The sequence below is a fragment of the Mus musculus genome, chromosome 8 (genome assembly GCF_000001635.26).
Source record: "Mus musculus strain C57BL/6J chromosome 8, GRCm38.p6 C57BL/6J".
NCBI classification, from domain to species: Eukaryota; Metazoa; Chordata; class Mammalia; order Rodentia; family Muridae; genus Mus; species Mus musculus.
Window position 1 is genome coordinate 38,976,874 of NC_000074.6, and position 20,058 is coordinate 38,996,931.

The 20,058-nt window shown below is 38.3% G+C and overlaps 1 non-coding gene across 1 annotated transcript; it reads right to left on the reverse strand.

The window, feature by feature from the left end:
* Positions 1-6,030: 6,030 nt before the first annotated feature.
* Gm23128 lies at positions 6,031-6,162 on the reverse strand. Its single transcript, XR_003947709.1, has one exon. It is a non-coding gene; the product is annotated as a small nucleolar RNA SNORA17 (small nucleolar RNA).
* Positions 6,163-20,058: the final 13,896 nt, after the last annotated feature.

Here is a 20,058-nt window from a genome sequence, read left to right on the forward strand (position 1 = left end):
GTTAGTAAGATTCTTATGTTTGCCTTTCACCATCTGGTAGTCTCTGGAGTTAGTTGTTATAGTTGTCTCTGGTTAGAGCTTGTTCCTCTCCTGATTCTGTTAGCCTCTATCAGCAGACCTGGGAGACTAGATCTCTCCTCTGAGTTTTAGTGGTCAGAGCCCTCTCTGCAGGCAAGCTCTCCTCTTACAGGGCAGGTGCACAGATATCTGGCATTTGGACCTCCCTCCTGGCAGAAGATGAAGTCCTGAAACAGGTCCTGTCCCAGAAGCTGTGTTGCTTCGGCCTGTCACAGAAGCTGTTAGCTTCTGTAGTCCACACTCTCAACTGCACAGACTAGTCTTAGAGGGATCTGCGAACCAAGATGACTCCCCCAGGTGCTCCAGCAAAGCCCACCCAGGCAGGGCGGACACCTCTTCTCTGGCAGGGAAGGTGCCTGAATGTCTGGAGCCCAAAACGGGGTCTGTCTCAGAAGCTTTCCTCTAGGGACCTTGGGGGTATCTGCCGACTCTGCGCCCAGGTGACCAAGTGCTGGCCAACGGGAAGGGACTTGTGACCCTGGTCAGGCCAGGTTCCCTGCTTCTCTAATGATGTCTCAGGTCCTGCGCGATTGGATTGGAACAGAAGTTGTGTTCCACTCACCGGAGGTCCTATGATGACGTGGAGAGTCCTCTAGGGGACCTTGGGGGTGTCCGCCAACTCCACACCCAAGGTGACCCGGAGCTGGCGCTGACAGGAAGGGACTTGTGACCCTGGTCTATTTGCCTTTCTTATTCAGTATAGTGCTTAAAGTTTCACAGCAAGATAAGTCAAGGAGATAAAGAGGATACACATGAGAAAGACAGAAATCAAATTGTCCTTAGTTGTAGGTGAAATGATTCTATACATAAAAGACCTCACATAGTCCAACAGAAAATTCCTACAGCTGATACATCAAATTAATACACATGAATCATTAGCTTTCCTATATAAGTGACAAACATATTGACAAAGAAAACAGGCTATCAATTCATAACAGCCTAAAAATCTTGGAATAAATTGAAATAAAGAAATGAATTGTTTGTACAAATATAACTTTAAGGCACTGAAAAAAAAAGAAATAGAAGACATCAAAATTATAGAAAAAACCCTCCCCCATGCTCATGGACTGGAAAGGTTTAAAAAATTTCAATGATCATCCTAAATAAAGATTCAAAGCAATCCCCATGAAAAGTCCAATTCAATTCTTCACAGAAATCAGGAAAAAAATCTTGAATTTAATATAGTATATAAAAGACCTAGAATAGTCAAAACAAATCTTAAGACTAGAAAGGCTGGTGGAGGTATCAGCGTGCCAGATTTCTAGTTATACTGTCTGGCACTAGCATAAAAGCAGACACTTTTATCAATAAGAGAAAACTGAGGCACCATACCCTAGCCCACACTACTGCAACCACCTGGTCTTTTACAAAGAAGCCAGCAATGTGCACTGGATGAGATAAAATGGTATTGGTCAAAGTGGGTAGGTGCATCTAGAAGACTAAAGTTAGATTCTTTCTCTTGCTCTGCACAAATCTCATCTTCAAATGTATCAAGAAACTCAGCTTAAGACCTGAGCCTCCTAAATCTGACTGAAGAGGAAGTAGGAAATTTTCTGACTGGGATCCCAATAGCAGAAGGATTATTGAGCAACCATTATTAAGTGGGATGTCATAAACTGAAAATGCTTCAGTAGAACAAAGGCCAAAGGCAATATGGCTCATTTGAGTGACAAGGCAGGCTATAGAATTGAAAAAAAAAAAGAACTTTATCAGCTATATGTCTCTCAAAGGGTTATGATCTGAATACACAAAAAATGGGAAAAAAAGAAACCCTAAACACCAATAAAATAAACAACCCATCTAAAAACTGAGGCATGGAGCAAAACAGAGAGTTCTCCAAAGACGAAATGCAAATATCCAATAAGTGTATTATTTTGCAGATTTCTGGTTTTGTTCTGTTTTTATTCGGTGGGAAACATATTTCTTCTATCAAAGGAATCACCTCTGCATGTTTCAAGTATTTTGATAGCTTAAGTTTTTTTTTCCAAAAGATTTATGGCAAGAAAGAAAGAAAGAAAGAAAGAAAGAAAGAAAGAAAGAAAGAAAGAAAGAAAGAAAGAAAGAAAGAAAGAATCCCTGAGTTCAGGAATTAAATGCACGTAGCTTATTTGAGAAGCAATTTAAATTCCAGCTTCAGAAAGGATTGAGTTAGAGATCTGCAAACTAACACGGAGATTGTTCACCAAGTAAGCTATTACTAAAGAAAACAAATGTGTATCGAATCTGTAGCCTCCTGTACAAAGCTTTATAACCAACCAGAAATATCGGTTGCTGTGGTAACCCAGAGAAACACCTACCGGTTTTCATTCTTTGATGTTCATAATCTACACGGTCAGAGTCCTTGAGGTAGAAAGAAGCATGTGAGACAGTGTGAGCTGAAGTGTTATTCAGTGCATCAAGAACCAGAAGTGGTGCCCAGCATCAGAGAGGAAGGATGCGGTATGAGACAAGGATTGAAGAAGTGTCAGAGATGCTTGTGAGTGCTATAGTAGTTATGTCCTTGCACTGAATTTTCCACTATGTATTGGCATTTTGCTATATCTTCTGTATCGTTTCTTATTTTAAGTACTTTCTTTTTCCTAGAGTCTGTTTATCTATCTATCTATCTATCTATCTATCTATCTATCTATCTATCTATCTATCTATCTGTGGGTGGGTGCATGTGAACATATGTGCCACAGTATGTATCTGGAGGACAACTTGCTGGACCTGGTTCTTTCTTTCTACTATATGGAATCTGGGAACAGGAACTGAACTCAGGTGTCTAGCATGGTAGCAGGTGCTTTTATCTGCTGAGCCATCCAACAGGCCCCTCCTTATGTACTTTACACAAGTGTCTTTGCCTTCAAAGAACTGTAAGCCCCTGAGGACCATGTCTATCCATGGTCCTTTGTGCAGATACTGAGCTGACTAATCAATATGCTGGGGTCCAGAATAATAACAGCATGCTAATAAATTATTAATTAAATATTACTATGTGTGAAAAGCTATTGCTAATTTTCCAACCTTGGTTTCCAAGTTGCTTTAAAGAAACTGAAAGCACATTTCCTAAAAGAGTGTAACAGATAAATTTAAAAGTAAAGATCAGAATAAGAGCTTGTTTTACCCTTTATTCAGATATACATTTTTTTAAGTTTTAAACTTGCTTATATTCCTAACACTTTAACACAATCATTTTCTTTCCTTAAAGTAAATGCTATAATCATAATGAGCAAGTAATTTCATATTTATGAAAGTGGAAATATTAAATCTGAGTTAATTAGCGCTCTATTAAAATTGTAGGCCCATTTATTCTAAATAATGACTTTAGATGAGTCCACACTCTCCAACCATAATAATACTGAACACTTTGGATAATTCATAGACTTAATTCCCTCAATGGAAAGAACTTGTAAAGTTCTCAAGGTTATTTACCTATATGTTTGAATTTGAATAGATTCATTACATTTTTGAGCTCAAAGCCTTTTTCTAAAAGAGGTTTTAAAACCTACGTAGTTCACTTCTTAAACTGAGATTAGATTTTATAAAATTGATGCCCAGTATTAGTACTAAGAATATGGTTTTATTTTTAATTTAAAGCCTTAGTGAGAGTAATCTAAGCCTGAATAACTATAACCACATATGAATACTTTTTTTTTTCACAAGTAGTTAGAGAGGAAACTAGACTCAATGAAACAGTCCTCCCAAGATACCCTAACCTGTCATTTTCTCATAAGTGAGCAAAGAAGTGAGCACAATGGAATCTCATGATGTCTGACTAACCAGGAAAATCGATTATAAAATGCAGCAGCTTTTATTAAGTTTCACCTTAAGATTTGTTTTAAAAAAAACTGAATTGCTTGCTGATTTTTGATAAATATATTACTTATTTGAGTAAGCAATCAACACTGTTATTTTAAAATAAATTAATTTTTCTGTTCTATTTTTTATAACATTATAAATATTGATGGGTATGTCACACCTAAACTAAAATTCCTTGGCTCTCCAATAGTTTTCAAGTGGACAGAAATTCCTTTTACCAAAAATATTGAGGATTACTACACTATGTCTTTAATAGTCCAATGACATGATGTGGCAAATAATTCAGAAAGCCTGCTGGAGGATTCTGTGAAGATTTCTTGAAGAGACTGAAACCTACACTGGATCTTACATGATAAAATGGATTTTAGCATTGTAGGATAGAAACCATGTCTATTTAAGGATGGTAGCAAAAGCATATGTATGTACCAACCACAAAGTGCAGGAGTAAGGAAACCAGTGAAGTAGACAGGGGTATACATCACAAAAGCAGTAGGAGCCAAGTTGGAAAGATATGCTAAAAAAACAAAACAAAAGAGGATCATAGATGTAATCACACTGGCTGTGGGGAACCAGTAACTTCAGAAGCACAGATTATAGGGTAAAATGAATTCATACTTCAAAGGGACCCATCTGGGAGGTGGATTGATTCTATAGAGAGATAAATTAGTAGAAATGTTAACATCGAGGGTTGTGTAGCAAAGGATAAAAAGCAGTCCTAAAATTCCAGGGCTGGAAGCTTGAATGCGGAAGACAATGAATGCAGCATTGAGGCAAAGAGAACACTCAGCACCTCAGAAGAAAGGGCGAAACAGCTATGTTGAGAAATTGCGACTTGATGTTGACGCACCTGAATTTAATGATATATGGTACAATTTAAGCATAAAATACATTTCTTTGTGTTTGTATTTTAATTTGTAAAGATATATTATTATAGTATATGTTAAATAACTATGCTACATATGTATATAATTATAAATATTATATATTATTAAATATGTAGAAATGTCAAAATAAATTTGAGTTACTAATGAAAATTCCCTTTCAAGGATTCCAGTTAACTAAAGTTTGCTATACTATGCACATCGATGTATGTTATTGAACAGTTCCCCCTAGGAAGAAAAAACATTTTCTTGTAGCTTTAAAATGCTTACTTCCTACATTACTAACTCTATCTGTGCCACGTTTGACTGCTTCTAAAACCGACTTTGTTTTCATTTAGAAAGGCACTCCATGCCACAAACACGCACTATTGAAAAGTTACTAAATAATTGAACAAAATAAATCCTTCAGTTAAAAATAATTGTGGCCAAGTGTCATTAATGCCAGCACTTGGAAGACAAAGACAAGAGTATCTCTGACTGTGAGGTCATCTTGGCATGCATAGAAAGTTCCAAGGCAACTAGGGCTGCCTACTGAAACTCTGTCTCAAAAGGAATTGGGTTTTTGTTCTGTTTTGTTTTGTTTTTGTTTGTTTGGTTTTTTTTGGTTATTCTTTAAATTTATTAAAACTTTTTATTGGTTCTTTGTGTATTTTACCTCATGCACCCCAATTCTACCTGTCTTCCTCTCCCCTCTTACCTACTCTCCACCCTTGCAACCCATCCCCCAACAGCCCCAGACGTGTCTGCTAGTGAGAGTACACGCCAGGACTTCACCATAGTTCCAGCTAATATCACTGGCTACTCACATCAGGCTGTTCCCTCACTACCCGCCAATCTTCAGTTCTGCCTCTACCATTGTGCCACAACCCTCTGTTTCTCTTTTTATTCCATCTTGCCACCACTTACTTGTTCCTCCTAGTGGCACCTGGGCTCTCTGAGTGTCTGGAATCTTCTTAGGCGTGGTCTCAGGAGTGCTATTCCCCATTCTTGCATTGTGGTACCAAGACAGGGTCATCTCAGGTAGAGTCACTTCCAACCCCGACCCCCAAGCCTGGTGGTCATCTCAGGCTAGCTCCCTGTCCAGGCCCCATGAAGCAGGCCTGGTGGTCATCCCCTGCTCTTTCCTGACCCAGATCATCTGAGTGGCTTCTTGTAAGGGCCATCTATCTCTGGCTCACTCCTGCCCAGTGTTACAGTGGGTTCCAGTCAGGGTTCTTCTAGTCTGCCTGGAACCAGACTGGTGGTTGTCTCAGGCTCATTTTTTACAGGGAATGTTTGGCTATTAATTATTCAAATGTTCACAGGTCAGAACACTCTGTGTAGAAATAGCCTCTCTCCTCTCTGCTACCTAATGACACACAAGTGACATAGCAGCCATACAGGTGACACTTCAAGGGGCAGGAATTTTGCAGATTTTTATATATGTTACTCGACATATAATTTGACTTTTCCTATAAACACACATGTGCGGGTGCACACACACATACACACACAAACACACACATACACACACACTTTTATATAAATGAAATGATGTTTTTGGATTAAAATCGATATGTACTTAAAAGTTAGAGCTTCCTCTGAAGTCTTCATCTCATCAACTAAAAATATCCTTTGACATATTTCTTAATAATGAGTTAGCCTGTGAAACAGATGAAGAACTTTGTGGGAAATCAAATGGCTATGTCACCATATTCTACCAATAAAACTTAATGACTGATTATAATTACAATTAAACACTTAATTTCGTTAATATAGAAGTAGCATATACCCAACTCAGCGTTTCTGATGTTTAAAAACCTAACTATCCATCACTTCTTTCCTTGAAAATGACAAGGTGAAAACGAACATTTATTCAGTGAAATAAAATTATTGGCATCCAAGTTTAGCTCACTCAGTGAGCATAGAAAATAAATTGAGATGAAAGTTATTGAATCAAGGACTTGGTAATATAGTTTACTCACTAAAAAGTTCTATTTGCACATTTATATATAATTCCAAAGAAAGGATAATTGAACGGAAACCAAAGTAAGTTGAACTGGTGGTCATTTGTACACTAAATAATTTTAGCATTTCTTAAACTCAGAGAAACACAGATCCGAATTCACTGTTCGGTATTCTGCAGCAAGCTCACATCTATCCAAGCCAAGTCAATTTGTTTGACATAATAGGAATGGCAGCATTATCTCTGTGGCTCACCTGGCTTTCGAGTTTCCTTTCCAATGGTTCTTTGGCTCTGTGGATTCCTTCTTCAATTATTTCTGGAATCTCAGAGATGCTCTCTATAGACTCCTGTAACCTGCTTGGATTCTTTTCTCTTAAAAACAATGCTATAGATTGTTTAAACTAAATATCTTCAATCATTTGTCCATGTTTCCATCTTTCCTCTATATCATTTCACTAAGATAAAATAAATTTTCTTACTGAGGGTGGGAAAATTCTGGTTGCATTCTGCCAGAAGCAACCATACTATGGATGTTGACTCTAGAGTATGTAATATAGCAGAATTTAAGAAAATAATTTCTATTTCTCTTCCTTCCCCAAAGCTACTAAATAATGCAGAGTTCTTTGACATTATATTTCTTGAGCTTATTGTGTATGACACTGGCCTCTCTGGTTATAGGGGCATGCTGAAAAATAAGTGAAATACTGTTTGTTTGAGATAATGAAATATCCAACATAACCGACTCATACGATTGGGGTTGTTTCAGAAAACATCCCAAACACAAAGGATGAAATCCAATTGCACAGGTGCATGCTCTTTCTATTATAATTTCACTTGGTAAATTCCTTGCTAAAATGTTTAGCAATAAATTTCAATATAAATATACAATAGCCCTGATCTAAGTCCCAAGGCACAAATCAAGCGACACTTACATCATACACAAATGCTCTTGGCAAATGCCCTAAATTATATGAAAGAGAATATTTTAATTTGATATCCAATATGGCATTAGGTTAGGTTTAATAATGTTATTGATAATAACTTGGTTGCTGTTGATTATAGTCATAGGAGTTTGAAATATCATTCATAAGGAAGATATACTTTAGAAATAATTGAATAAAATGTGTCATAATATACAAAATCACTTTTATTTTAGAGTACTTTCAAGAAATATTTATATAAAAATCATTTTGTTAAACCAAGAATTTTCAACAGAGGAATCTCAAATGGTAAAAGAACATTTAAGTAATATTCAACATCCTTAACCATCAAGGAAATGGAAATCAAAACCACGCTGAGATTCCATCCATGTTGTTTCCTCCCAGTATTTTCTCCTGCTCTACCTCCTGATCTCTCCTGTTCCCACCCCAATCCAAAACCAATCCACCCTTGAAGTCTCTTCTAGTTTCTCCTTCTAGGGAGATCCTTGTGTGAGCTCCTCTCCAGTCTTCCCTGTTTCTTAGTCTCTCTGAATCCATGGACCATAGCATAATTGTCTCTTACTTTATAGCTAACATCCACTTACTAGTGAGTACATATCGTGTTTGTCATTCTGGATCTGGGTTACTTCACTCAGGATGACCTCTAGTTCCATTTCTCTACAAATTTGCATGATGTCATTGTTTTTAACGGCTAACACTCCACTTGTGTAAATGTACCACATTTTCTTACAGTTTCTGGCTATTATGAATAAAGGTTCTATGAACATAGTTGAGCATGTGTCTTTGTAAAATAGTGGAGCTTCTTTTGGGCATATGCCTAGGAATGGTATATCTGGGTCTTGAGGTAGATCTATTCCCAATTTTTTTCAAGAAACTGATAAATTGATTTCCAAAGGGATTGCACAAGTTTGCACTTTCATCAGCAATGGAGGAGTGTTCCCCTTGCTCCACATCCTTGCCAGCCTGAGCTGTAGCTTGAAATTTTGATATTAGCCATACTGATGGGTGTAATGAAATCTCAGCATTGTTTTGATTTGCCTTTCCAAAATGACCAAAGATGTTGAACATTCCTTTAAGTGTTTCTCACCATAACCAGGCAACACCTCAAAGTGGAGAGATTGGGACATCAACTATGGCGGTTTGAATAGATTTGGCCCTTACAGACTCCTGTGTTTGAATTCTTGATCCTGAGGGAATGATACCATTAGGAGGTATAGCCTCGTTGAAGTAGGTGTGGCCCTGGAGGGGTGTGTGTAATGTTTTTATCCCATTTTGCCCGCCGGCCGCTTCCTGATATGATTTATTAAGAATTGCCAATGAGTACATATGCATTCTGAGGTTTTAAGGTAGCTATGACTGATCTTTATATAAAAATTTAGATTTGTGGTTCTCTTAAGATTCTTACAAGATTGCTTTTAAGGATGAATAATAAAAAAATAATTATTCCTTTCTTTGTAACTGCAAATTGCTGCCTGCCAGTAAGATAAACTGGCTGAGAAAACTACCTTGCTTGTCCACACTTTGTTAATCTAAAACAAGTTGCTTAGTTACATATATACGTGGGTTTGAGGGAATAATTTGTCTTCTATACTGAGTAGTGCTATTTCTTGTAAATGTATTGGAGAACACACTGTTTTGGGTTTTTGTTGTTGTTGTTGTTTTGTTTTTCATAATCATTTACTAGAAAAAATGAAAATGTAATCACATTGTAATTTTATACTGCTTGAAAGATTTTGCTGGGATATATAAGCTATGGAAGAAATAAAGTGTGGAGGGCTAGAACATTGTCCCTTCTATCCATCAACTATGTGTATGTGTGTAAGGTTTGGGTGAGTGGGGATAGCAGTTGTTCCTTCCACCCATTAACTATGAATATGCGTGTATATATGTAAAGCTTGTCTGGGGTGTGTTGAAGCTTGTTCCACCCACCAATTGTGTGTAAAGATATATGTATGTATGTGTTTGTGAAATACTTGGAGCCTTCTTGCTGGAATTTTGTTCTAACCACTCAGTATGTGAATGTCTATATTTCTCTCTATATATCTATATGTATGCATGTATGTATGAAGTTATTGAACTCTGCCTTTTGTTTCAGTCAGTGTGTGTGTGTGTGTGTGTGTGTGTGTGTCTAAATTTTCTCCTTGTTTCTATTTCTTGCCTGCCTCAAAGAGTTAAAAAAAGTTCACACTTTTTCTGCTGGCCAGAGGGAGCACCAGCCCCAGTAAAATTAAGCTTTGTTCCCTCTGAGAAAAGTCTGTTGAGTAACTACTTCTCTAATTATTGGCTGCCATTGGCAGCAGTCCCTAGAATAGGTATCAGATCCACGCTCAGCAGCACTGTCAACACTGTCTCTCAGCAGCTGTGTGTTTCAGTGTAACCACACATAAACGCCAAAGCTGGTCATTGGCATTAGGCAAATGGACTTTATGACTATGATGGAGAAAGAAAAAAATATACATATTGCCTTAGTCAGGGTTTCTATTCCTGGACAAAACATCATGACTAAGAAGCAAGTTGGGGAGGAGAGGTTTATACCTCCAAACTGCTATTCATCACTAAAGGAAGTCAGGACTGGAACTCAAGCAGTTCAGAAAACAGGAGCTGATGCAGAGGCCATGGAGGAATGTTTCTTACTGGATTACTTCCCCTGCCTTGTTCACCCTGCTCTCTTATAGAACCTAAGACTACCAGCCCAGAGATGGCATCACCCCCCAAGGGTCCTTGCCCCTTGGTCACTAATTGAGAAAATGTCCCACAGCTGGATCTCATGGAGGCACTTCCCCAACTGAAGCTCCTTTCTCTGTGATAATTCCAGCCTTTGTGAAGTTGACGAACAAAACCAGTCAGTACACATATCTTTCTATATTTTCTCAGGATGTATACAAAAGCAAGAATCCTATTCAAACATCAAAATTGACCCAGCATCCAGATCAGCATCTCAGAGCTGATAAAATATATCCAGCCCTTTTGATCATACTGCCTTTAGTTCTGTTATTTCTTCCTACCTTCTAGATCAAAATCACTAAGGCAACCCATGGAATCTTCCATTTCTAACATCTTTTCACCTGGAGGTACACACAGTGTTGAATTCTCCTGAACATGTCCAAATAAAGACTGGAGCACAGAATGAGCTCTTCTGACATTGTTTCTCTACAACTGCATAGTTCTTCTAAGTTATTATTTCATAGCAAGTTACCAGTATGCTCCCATTGGCTCAATTTCAGGTGTGCTCACGGAAGGTTTAAGCTGATGGTTAGTATGGCCTAAATGTTGATCTTATCACATGCTTGCTGTTTTTTTTAAATTTAATTTTAATTAGGTATTTTCTTTATTTACATTTCCAATGCTATTCCAAAAGTCACCCATACCCCCACCCCCACTCCCCTACGCATCCACTCCCCTTCCTGGCCCTGGCGTTCCCTGTACTGAGGCATATAAAGTTTGCAAGACCAATGGGCCTCTCTTTCCACTGAAGGAAGACTAGGCTATCTTCTGCTACATATGCAGCTAGAGACATGAGCTCCAAGGGGTACTGATTCGTTCATATTGTTGTTCCATCTATAGGGTTGCAGACCCCTTTAGCTCCTTGGGTACTTTCTCTAGCTCCTCCATTGGGGGCCCTGTGATCCATCCAATAGCTAACTGTGAGCATCCACTTCTGTGTTTGCTAGGCCCCAGCATAGTCTCACAAGAGACAGCTATATCAGGGTCCTTTCAGCAAAATCTTGCTAGTGTATGCAATGGTGTCAGCATTTGGAGGCTGATTATGGGACGGATCCCCAGATATGGCAGTCTCTAGATGTCTGTCCTTTGGTCTCAGCTCCAAACTTTGTCTCTGTAACTCCTTCCATGGGTGTTTTGTTCCCAAATCTAAGAAGGGGCAAAGTGTCCACACTTTAGTCTTCATTCTTCTTGAGTTTCATGACTTTCACAAATGGTATCTTATATCTTGGGTATTCTAAGTATCTGCACTACTATGCACTTATCAGTGAGGACATATCATGTGAGTTCTTTTGTGATTGAGTTACCACACTCAGGATGATGCCCTCCAGGTTCATCAATTTGCCTAGGAATTTCATAAATTTATTCTTTTTAATAGCTGAGTAGTACTCCATTGTGTAAATGTATCACATTTTCTGTATCCATTCCTCTGTTGAGGGGCATGTGGGTTCTTTCCAGCTTCTGGCTATTATAAATAAGGCTGCTATGAACATAGTGGAGCATGTGTCCTTCTTATCGGTTGGAACATCTTCTGGATATATTCCCAGGAAAGGCATTGCGGGATCCTCCAGTAGTACTATGTCCACTTTCCTGAGGAACCGCCAGACTGATTTCCAGAGTGGTTGTACAACCTTGCAATCCCACCGACAGTGGAGTAGTGTTCCTCTTTCTCCACATCCTTGTCAGCATCTGCTGTCACCTGAATTTTTGATCTTAGCCATTCTGACTGGTGTGAGGTGGAATCTCAGGGTTGTTTTGATTTGGTTTCCCTGATGATTAAGGATGTTGAACATTTTTTCAGGTGCCTCTCAGCCATTCAGTATTTCTCAGGTGAGAATTCTTTGTTTAGTTCTGAGCCACATTTTTAATGGGGTTATTTGATTTTCTGGAGTCCATCTTCTTGAGTTCTTTATATATATTGGATTTTAGTCCCCTATCTGATTTAGGATAGGTAAAGATCCTTACCCAATCTGTTGGTGGCCTTTTTGTCCTTTTGACAGTGTCTTTTGCCTTATAGAAGCTTTGCAATTTTATGAGGTCCCATTTTTTGATTCTCCATATTACAGCACAAACCATTGCTGATCAATTCAGGAATTTTTCCCCTGTGCCCATATCTTCAAGGCTTTTCCTCACTTTCTCCTCTATAAGTTTCACTGTCTCTGGTTTTTATGTGGAATTCCTTGATCCATTTAGATTTGCCCTTAGTACAAAGAGATAGGAATGGATCAATTTGCATTCTTCTACATGATAACTGCCAGTTGTGCCAGCACCATTTGTTCAATATGCTGTCTTTTATCCACTGGATGGTTTTAGCTCCCTTGTCAAAGATCAAGTGACCATTAGTGTGTGGGTTCATTTCTGGGTTTTCAATTCTATTCCATTGGTCTATTTGTCTGTCGCTATACCAGTACCATGCATTTTTTATCACAATTGCTCTGTAGTACAGCTTTAGGTCAGGCATGGTGATTCCATCAGAGGTTATTTTATCCTTGAGAAGAGTTTTTGCTATCCTAGGTTTTTTTAAAATTATTCCAGGTGAATTTGCAGATTGCCCTTTCTAATTCATTGAAGAATTGAGTGGGAATTTTGATGGGGATTGCATTGAATCTGTAGATTGCTTTTGGCAAGATAGTCATTTTTACTATATTGATCCAGCCCATCAATGAGAATGGGAGATCTTTCCATCTTCTGAGATCTTCTTTAATTTCTTTCTTCAGAGACTTGAAGTTCTTATCATACTGATCTTTCACTTCCTTAGTTAGAGTCACTCTAAGGTATTTTATATTATTTTTGGCTATTGAGAAGGGTGTTGTTTCCCTAATTTCTGTCTCAGCCTGTTTATCCTTTGTGTAGAGAAAGGCCATTAACTTGTTTGATTTAATTTCATATCCAGCTACTTCACTGAAGCTGTTTATGAGATTTAGGAGTTCTCTGGTGGAATTTTTAGGGTCACGTATATATACTATCATATCATCTGCAAAAAGTGATATTTTGACTTCTTCCTTTCCAATTTGTATCCCCTTGATCTCCTTTTGTGGTCGAATTGCTCTGGCTAGGACTTCAAGTACAATGTTGAATAGGTAGGGAGAAAGTGGGCAGCCTTGTCTAGTCCCTGATTTTAGTGGAATTGCTTTCAGCTTCTCACAATTTACTTTGATGTTGGCTACTGGTTTGCTGTAGATTGCTTTTATCATGTTTAGGTAAGGACCTTGAATTCTTAATCTTTCCAAGACTTTTATCATGAATGGGTGTTGGAGTTTGTCAAATGCTTTCTCAGAATATAGAGAGATGATCATGTGGTTTTTTTCTTTCAGTTTGTTTATATAGTGGATTACGTTGATGGATTTCAGTATATTAAACCACCCCTGCATTCCTGGAATGAAACCTACTTGATCAGGATGGATGGTTGTTTTGATGTGTTTTTGGATTTGGTTAGCGAGAATTTTATTGAGGATTTTTGCATCGATATTCATAAGGAAAATTGGCCTGAAGTTCTCTATCCTAGTTGGGTCTTTCTGTGGTTTAGGTATCAGAGTAATTGTGACCTCGTAGAATGAATTGTGTAGAGTACCTTTTGCTTGTATTTTGTGGAATAGTTTGTGAAGAACTGGAATTAGATCTTCTTTGAAGGTCTGATAGAACTCTGCACTAAAACCATCTGGTCCTGGGCTTTTTTTGGTTGGGAGAGTATTAATGACTGCTTCTATTTTTTTTTTAGGGGATATAGGACTGTTTAGATCATTAACCTGATCCTGATTTAACTTTGGTACCTGGTATCTGTCTAGAAATTTGTCCATTTCATCTAGGATCTCCAGTTTTGTTGAGTATAGCCTTTTGTAGAAGGATCTGATGGTGTTTTGGATTTCTTCAGGATCTGTTGTCATGTCTCCCTTTTCATTTCTGATTTTGTTAATTAGGATGCTATCCCTGTGCCCTCTAGTGAGTCTAGCTAAGGGTTTATCTATCTTGTTGATTTTCTCAAAGAACTAGCTCCTCATTTGGTTAATTCTCTGAATAGTTCTTCTTGTTTCCTCTTGGTTGATTTCGCCCTTGATTTGGAGTATTTCCTGCCATCTACTCCTCTTGGGTGAATTTGCTTCCTTTTGTTCTAGACCTTTTAGGTGTGTTGTCAAGCTGCTAATGTGTGCTCTCTCTAGTTTCTTTTTGGAGGCACTCAGAGCTAAGAGTTTTCCTCTTAGAAATGCTTTCATTGTGTCGCATAAGTTTGGGTATGTTGTGGCTTCATTTTCATTAAACTCCAAAAAGTCCTTAATTTCTTTCTTTATTCCTTCCTTGAGTAAGGTATCATTGAGAAGAGTGTTGTTCAGTTTCCACGTGAATGTTGGCTTTCTATTATTTATTTTGTTATTGAAGATCAGCCTTATTCCATGGTGATCTGATAGGATGCATGGGACAATTTCAATATTTTTGTATCTGTTGAGGCTTGTTCTGTTTCCAATTATGTGGTCAATTTTGGAGAAGGTACCATGAGGTGCTGAGAAGAAGGTATATCCTTTTGTTTTAGGATAAAATGTTCTTTAGATATCTGTTAGATCCATTTGTTTCATAATTTCTGTTAGTTTCACTGTGTCCCTGTTTAGTTTCTGTTTCCATGATCTGTCCATTGGTGAAAGTGGTGTGTTGAAGTCTCCCACTACTATTATGTGAGGTGCAATGTGTTCTTTGAGCTTTACTAAAGTTTCTTTAATGAATGTGGCTGCCCTTGTATTTGGAGCATAGATATTCAGAATTGAGAGTTCCTCTTGGAGGATTTTACCTTTGATGAGTATGAAGTGCCCCTCCTTGTCTTTTTTGATGACTTTGGGTAGGAACTCGATTTTATTTTATACTAGAATGGCTACTCCAGCTTGTTTGTTCAGACCATTTGCTTGGAAAATTGTTTTCCAGCCTTTCATTCTGAGGTAGTGTCTTTCTTTTTCCCTGAGATGGGTTTCCTGTAAGCAGCAGAATGTTGTGTCCTGTTTGTGTAGCCAGTCTGTTAGTCTATGTCTTTTTCCTCGGGAATTGAGTCCATTGATATTAGGAGATATTAAGGAAAAGTAACTGTTGCTTCCTACTGTTTTTGTTGTTAGAGTTGGCGTTCTGTTCTTGTGGCTGTCTTCTTTTAGGTTTGTTGAAGGATTACTTTCTTGCTTTTTCTTGGACGTGGTTTCTGTCCTTGCACGTTTTTAAAATTTTTGTTGTTGTTGTTGTTATTATCCTTTGAAGGCCCAGATTCATGGAAAGATAATGTGTGAATTTGGTTTTGTCAAGGAATACTTTGGTTTCTCCATCTGTGGTAATTGAAAGTTTGGCTGGATATAGTAGCCTGGGCTGGAATTTGTGTTCTCTTAGTGTCTGTATAACATCTGTCCAGGATCGTCTGGCTTTCATAGTTTCTGGTGAAAAATCTGGTGTAATTCTGATAGGCTGGCCTTTATATATTACTTCACCTTTTTCCCTTACTGCTTTTAATATTCTATCTTTATTTAATGCATTTATTGTTCTGATTATTATGTGTCAGGAGGAATTTCTTTTCTGGTCCAGTCTATTTGGAGTTCTGTAGGCTTCTTGTATGTTCATGGGCATCTCTTTCTTTAGGTTTGGGAAGTTCTCTTCCATAATTTTGTTGAAGATATTTGCTGGCTCTTTAAGTTGAAAATCTTCATTCTCATCTACTCCTATTATCTGTAGGTTTGGTCTTGTCATTATGTCCTGGATTTCCTGGATGTTTTGAGTCAGAATCTTTTTGCATTTTGCATTTTCTTTTATTGTTGTGCAGATGTTCTCTATGGAATCTTCTACACCTGAGGTTCTCTCTTCCATCTCTTGTATTCTGATGCTGATGCTGTCATCAATGGTTCCAGATTCCTTTCCTAGGGTTTCTATCTCCATCTTTGCCTCACTTTGGGTTTCTTTATTGTGTCTACTTCCCTTTTTAGGTCTAGCTTGGTTTTGTTCATTTCCATCACCTGTTTGGTTGTGTTTTCTTGTTTTTCATTAAGAATTCATAACTCTTTAGCAGTATTCTGTAATTTTTTATGTGAGTTATTAAAGTCTTTCTTGATGTCCTCTACCATCATCATGAGATATGCTTTTAAATCTGGGTAGACCAGATAGCTTTTCTGGTGTGTTGGGGTGCCCAGGACTGCCTGAGGTGGGAGTGCTGGGTTCTGATGATGGTGAATAGTCTTGGTTTCTGTAAGTAAGATTTTTACGTTTGCCTTTTGCCATCTGGTAATCTATGGACTTAGTTGTTATAGTTGTCTGTGGTTAGAGCTTGTTCCTCTTGTGATTTTGTTAGCCTGTATCAGCAGACCTGGGTAACTAGCTCTCTCCTGAGTTTCAGTGGTTAGAGCACTCTCTTCAGGCAAGCACTCCTCTTGCAGGGAAGGTGCACAGATATCTGGCGTTTGGACCTGCCTCCTGACAGAAGATGAAGGCGTGAAACAGGGCCTGTCCCAGAAGCTGCTAGCTTCTTTAGTCCACATTCTCACCTGCACAGACTAATTTTGGTGGGATCCAGGAAGCAAAATGGCTCCCCCAGATGCTGTGGCAAAGCCCTCCCGGGCAGGGCAGACACCTCTCCTCAGGCAGGGAAGGTGCCCGGATCATGCTTACTGTTTTTAATTAACAAACTAGACTTAAGAAATGAAGTGTGTGTTCAGAAGATCTGGCTATTTCTACATGTTCAAATATGCAAACAAGTCATAGGTGGGAGCTAGGTTTCACTCTGGTCAGAGCTTTGGTTAACGTTTGATTGTGATATTTAGATGCTTTTCTTTTGATATGTAGATTATTAATTTTCTTAGGCATTATATTCTGCATGGGCTTAATGGTCAACTGATCAGATTTAGGTTGCTTTATTGATAACCTGTTATTTGGATTTTTAAGTATCTATATCTTTGGACTACTTAATTGTTATGTCTGTAATAAGGAACCATCTATAAGGAGAAAAAATTGATACATATATTCAAAAATCCATCTCTGTTCAGTATCAAGGAAGGCTGAGTTCTGAAAATATCATTAGACATTCAGGTTCTTTAGATCAATTTAATCTAATGCTCTGATTTCAAATCTGCACAAGAACTTCTTTAGTCTATGAGAAATGGCTTATTCAGTTTTTTTCTGAGCAATACCAGGTCATTTTGCCTGTTCTCTGATTAATATCAGATACCATTTGCCAAACTTTGACAGACACAAGATTTCAAAACAGCTAACTGAACTCATGGGCCTCTCCATATCTGTTGTCTTCTCAATCTAAAATGGCACTTCACTCAGGTCAGACACTTGGTTCCTCCATGTTTTCTGAGTGTAATATATACTAATTCTCTGATTAGTCAAATTTGCAGGAGACAATTCAGCATTGTAGTGGCTACTCAGATCTTTGACAATGGCAAGAACAAAGCAGCACCTGCATTAGACAGTAAGGATCCTAAGTGTCACTTGTTGATTGTTGAGGACAATAGAAATAATGGTATACAATGATAGTTCTGATAATGTAATACTATAAGAATTTAAGGTATATGTAAAGACTAAGGAACTTTGTATTTTTATAGATTTTTTTTTAAATGGAGGCAATGTTTTAGGAGATCTGAACTTTGGCATAAATAAATGGAGAGGTGAAGCTTTCTTTTGCTGCAATGAAACTTCATAATCATCTCTTGGAAGAAGAGTTTTGTTTCAGCTTCTAACTATGGGGTCACACTCCATTTCTGAGGGAAATCAGGACTAGAATGTAACTAGAACATGGGACCAGTGGCTGAGGACAAAGTCATATAACAGTCGTGCTAACTAGATACTCAGTTTGTTGGGCTGAAATAAATAAGTCCCTGCAGTGGTGTGTTCCTTGATAGCAATCCCAATGTTCTGGGTTCCTGAATGAAAGAAATACACACACAACTTTTATATTTTGATATGCCTTAATCAGCTCAATGGCTGGGGCAGTTCCTAATCTCCACATGACTAATCCACCTCCCTCTGATCATCCTGGGTTATTACTTACTAAATCCTACATTCTCTCTTGGCTGCTCTGGACCCAGAGTTCAGCCCAGCTGGGCAGCACTCTCCTGGATCCATCACATACCCAGATACTGCTGCCTTGTGTTAGGCTGACATAAACTAGCCAGCACAGATGGGAACCTTTATCTAGGTGAAACTGTTTACACCAATGAGATCATCAGTGTAAAGCCAAGTGACAGAGTGTAAATGATATATTAAAGAGGAACAAAACAGCTATGTAGAAAACAGTGAGAAATTAAAAGAGAAAATAGAAAATGAGTTCAGAAAGTTTGCCACAGACTAGGAAATGAGTTCTTGAGGACATGAAATGCTATGCTTTTTCTAGTGATGACAGCACTTTACACAGGTTTCTGTCTTGTAGCAACTTCTGTAAAATGTAAAGAGGCAGGGCTAAGAGCTTGGGCTTATGCTAGAAAAGGAGGATAATAGAGTTTTAAAAGGATAGGAGCAATTTTGTAGGGTTGTTTAATGCTGCTTTATGAGTGATGGAATCACACATTTGGAAAAAGAACACTGGCTGGCAACACCATAGGTGTAGAAAAACAAAACAAGACACCCAGAAACTGTGAGTTACAGATGGATCAGGAGAATAAGGGGAAATGCTCTGAGGCCCGAAGCTTTTGTCATTGAGATGGTGATTGCAATTACTGCAAGGAAATGAAGATCTGTTTGGTAAGGAGAGGGCAGGATAATGGATTTTGATTCTATTGAGTACATATCAATTGTGGATGATGTGGTTGTTGTCATTTACACATTTTCTCTTGTCCCCAAATAGACGAATGTTGAGGCTCTTTTCCAACACCTCGAGGTGAAAGTGGAGAGATATTCTTTGAGGGGACTAAAAGCAAATGGAGATAAGAAAATCTGCTGACAGCACATCCATAACACCAAATATTTCTTCTGTATTAGTCATGGTTCTTATGTGAAGAGACATCAAGCCCAAAGCAAGATTAATAAGTGAAAGCATTTAACTGGAGCCTTGCTTAGAGTTTTCAGAGGATAAGTCCATTATTATCATGTCAGGCAACATAGTGGCATGCCGGCAGACGATAGAGCAGTAACTGAGAGCCACATCCTGATACAAAGAATGAGTAGAGAATTGGGCCCAGGCTTTTAAAATCTCAAAGCTGAAGTAGAGAATTGGGCCTAGGTTTTTAAATCTCAAAGAATGAGTAGAGAATTGGGCCTAGGCTTTTAAAATCTCAAAGCTGAAGCCAAGTGACACACTTTCCCCAACAAGGTCATACCTCCCATTTCTTCTAAATCTTTAATTAGTGCCACTTCCTGGTGATGAAGCATTCAAATATAAGAGCCTCTGGGGTCCAGTCTTATTCAAATCACCACATTTTGTATATGAACCTGTCAAGGACCAGCTTTGACATTACAAGATAAACTGAGACAGGCATCAAATGTGTATGATGGCGATCTATCAGTTCCCAAAGCTGATGCCTTCTGGCAATTTAACTCTCCCTTGCTTTCCAGACTCAAGGACTGTTGGCTTCTGGAAATTCTTCCTGCTGATAGCAGCAGGGGGAAAGAAACTTAATTACTTGGGTTCTTCTCTCTTTGAACCAGGAACTCTTAGCTGTCCAGACTAGAAGATCAGGGTTTGTTAACTCTTTGTGGGACAGAGTGGGAAAAAAAAGAAAAGAGAAGAGAGAAAGAAAAT